Genomic DNA, 3929 nt, shown 5'->3' on the forward strand with positions numbered 1-3929 from the left:
ACCGTGACCTGAGTATCAGTAAGTACGAGTGAGTGAGAATGCTTGAGATTAAGAGTGAATGCAAGTGAGCCAGTTGGAATAAATAAGAAAGAGTGTATGGGGTAAGGGAGTGTGAGTGAGAGGATTGTCAGTTAGTGGATGTGCATGTGAGTGAGAATGTGATGTAATGCTTGTGAGTTTGTCATTGGCCCTGACATACTGGAAGTAAATATTGTGTTATAGATAATATGCTGGCGCTGGCATACTTGTAGAAATTCTTATCATGACAAACACCTGTGACAAAATACTGGCACTGGCTAACTGGGGCTAATTCTTGCCATAAAGGGCATCAATGGTAAATTACTGCTACTGGCATACTAGAGGTAATTTAAGGCATATAGGCCACCCATGGAAAAATACTGGCGTACTTGAGACATTTCTTGGTATGTTGACACCAGTAAGCCTGTACGGAGTTCGCATAGCAGCGCTGTATGGAACTCCACGAAGCAGTAAAAAACACCTCTGCTTTGCTATGGGGAGTTCCGCAAGGGGGCTGAAATGCTTGTCCCACCTGTTCACATGAAGTTTCCGCAGTACGGCAATGCGGATTGCATATTCGGGGGCAAATATTGCATGAAATGCACCACGAGGTCGCACATGGGTGCGGCCATCTTGTTTTTATCTCTATTATGGTGCTGGTGCCTACTTTTTGAATCCTCCTTAAATCTTTTCAATCCTTCTTTCCCAAAACATTTTTCTGATCTTTTTTATTTGTTATCTTCCCCTTGGTCATCTTAAGTGTATATTGTGCGTTTTTTCTACGTTTTGGATGTTTTTTAGTGAGTTTTGTTCTGTTTTCCTCTCTCCTTCTTAAATCATTTCTACTTCCTTCCTTCTTCTCCCTTAAATTTGTAATACTTTCTACATTTTATTTTCCGCCCCCCCATCCCTAGAATCATGACAGAGACCCGTGCCAATAAAAAGTTTGCAAAGAAGAGCTGCCTGGAAGGGGTGCAGCCATGGGCCTTGTTTTCAGAAGTGGAGGTGGCAGCAGTGAGTTTATTTGTGCAGCCTGGCAGCAGGCAGCAGGCCTGGGCTCGGGCTCTGGGCTCCAGGAGTGCCATCTGCAATGGGCAAGGGTGTGCTGGGCAGTGTATCACTGCTCTAGGGTCCGAAGCACCCACAATCAGCTGACGCACCAGTGGGCAGACATACTGGATTGAGAGCAGAACCTGCTGGACCTGCTAGGGGTTGAGGTCGCGGGGCTTTGTGAGTGGCTAATTATTAATATTATTATCACTTGTGTGTTCGATGTTATTGCTAATATTTGTTTCCCAAATAGCAAGCATGCTGCTCACATGCAGGTAAGTTACATTTTCAAATCTTATATTATGTGACAGTCATTATTCTAGACAGGTGCTCGGTGCCATCTAAGCATAATTGTTTGCATCTTTGCGCTCGGTTGGGCTGAATATGTATGAACTTAAGTTAAGTAAGGCAGACTAGAGAGAGACTTTTTTCCTTTGTCCTGTCACCAAGATAGTGGTAGTTAGTTAGTATTAGTAATTTAGCGGCGCATGTCCTCTCACTACAGTTCTTAGAACTTTTTTGTAGCTCGTACAGTGACAAGCAACCAACCAATTTGGTGTATAAATCCCTCCATCTATGCATTTATTGGCAAAATGCAGACTTAGTGAATTTGCCCATCAAAAGGGGTTGAGAATGATTGCGAATGAGATCGGAATTTGGAAGCAAATAATTTGTTGCAATTTATTCCACAGTCTTTGGAATACACGGGCTAGGTAGGTTTAGAAAATGTGGAATAGATAGTGCGATCCGCGATACTAGTCTACTACTAGTCGATATGATTTAGGAAAATTCAGTGTAATTGCAATTACCGTTTCCTGTCTAAAAATCCTTTTGGAGAGATTATTTATTTACCACCAATTATTTCTTGTCTCTTTAATTATGTCTTGCATCAGCATCCAGGGGCAAGAGCAAGAGGTTGTCTGAGGCAGGTGAGGGAGATGGAGGTGCTTCCCAGGAAGAACACTCCTTGGGTGATGGATCTGCGGGGCCCAGTAAGTCCTCCTGTTAATATTAATATATATTTCTGTAACTTTTACTGCTCCTTAATTTGAACTATTTTCTACCTGTTTCCTCATTTTATTTTTTCCCAAATACACTTAGACCTATCCATTTAAAAAATCTTGTTATCCCTGCATTATCCTATTTACTAAGTTATTTTATATTTCTAGTGTCTGTATTTTACCTCAAACTGCCTCTGTCTGTACTAGTTTGTCTGTAGCTTCCTAGCTTCCTTTCTTCTGATTTTTCAGTCAGCTTTTCCTCTCCCCGTATATAGTTTGTGGACTGCCTAGTGGTGGTACTGTAAGACTCAGAGAACCCATTGGTCCTTACTTCTCTAATATACTAGTACTATTACTCTGCCGTGCAGATTGCATGCCCAAGTAAGGTTTTCTACACATGTTTTTTTAGATGAGAAGGCTTTATTTTACTTTCTCATGCTCAATCAGAAAAAATGAGAGAGTGGCCGAGGTCACGTTGAACACCCTAAAGCTGTGTCTTCTTCTTATCTAGGCCTAGTATTATTAGCAGCAGTTGATGGTGAACTGACTACAGTGCACCATGGCTGGAAGCAAGTATGAGTTGGAGGAGGATGCCACCATTACATTTACTAACCAAGAAGGCCTTATGTCTGATTGTCCGCCCAGTTGGCCACTCTTATTTCTTTAAAAAAAAACTCAGATTCACCATTATCTCTAGTCATTTACAGGTTGTCTTCTTGAGAGGCTTTTCAAAAATTGCCACCACCAAAATGCCCAACCGGATATTTTATTATTTTTGATAGGACATAATGTCTGTACCCAAATTGTTAGTGATGTATGTGGTGTATGTATTTTCAATTTTGCCACGAAAAAAAGAAATAGGGGGAAGCACATATGGCATCTAAAAAATGTGTAATGTTTTTCCAGTCGCACTGACCACCAGTGCCGGGGCAAGCGGGGATGACGGCAGCATCCAGCGAGCAGATGTGGCAGGGGGTGAGCCAGCAACAGTGGCGTGGAAGTGGTAAGTCATATTGCTTGCTTATTGACAATTTATATACTCACTGCAAGGGTGTACATTGTACTATTGACAGTGGGACTACGTTGTGAACAGTTAAAGACATCCCTCTTTATTTAGCATTAGTATATAGCGCTTTGATGCCTCGTCAGGGGTAGTAAGTGCCATAAAAATACAATTACAATACAATATACAGTGGGAGTTGAGTAACAAATGGCCTCTTTTATCTTCAACTCAGCAGAGAAAGTTTCATGAAGAAGAGTCAGAAATTGATCGGTTGATGGAAAAGGGAGAGAAGTATGGGAGGAGGAAGGATAGGTAAAATGTAATATGACTGACAGAGAGGATGCGTGGGTGAAAGGATGCATATAGGTGGCTGACAGGATGCATACATGGGTGGGTGAAGGATGGGTGAAAGTTGAAAGAAATGATGCCTGCCTGGGTGGGTGAAATTGTATTGATGAAAGGAGTCCTCCGGGCGGTTTGATGGGTCAAAGCAAGGATGCATGGGTGGTTAAAATGACAAATGTATGTTGATGAAAGGTTTATTGAGGATGATAGCCATGTTTGGATGGGTGGTACTATTCATAGATGAAGACTGGATGAAAAGAATGTGAAACTTAAACGGTGACTGATCAGCAAAGCCAAGGGTGAAGAATGAAAATAATGCTAGAAGAAAAATGCAATGATAAATGGAAAAATCCCTGGGAAGAAGAGTAACAAGGAATCATTTTTATCAAGGTTTTTGATTCAAAAGTTTGAGCAAGGTTGTATTTCAGACTACTGCCTTGACTCACAGTATTTTTCAAGCACAACACATATTATGTACCCTGACCCACCCATCATCATCAATCGCCTCCCTC

This window comes from Triturus cristatus, chromosome 3_2, assembly GCF_964204655.1.
Source record: "Triturus cristatus chromosome 3_2, aTriCri1.1, whole genome shotgun sequence".
NCBI lineage: Eukaryota > Metazoa > Chordata > Amphibia > Caudata > Salamandridae > Triturus > Triturus cristatus.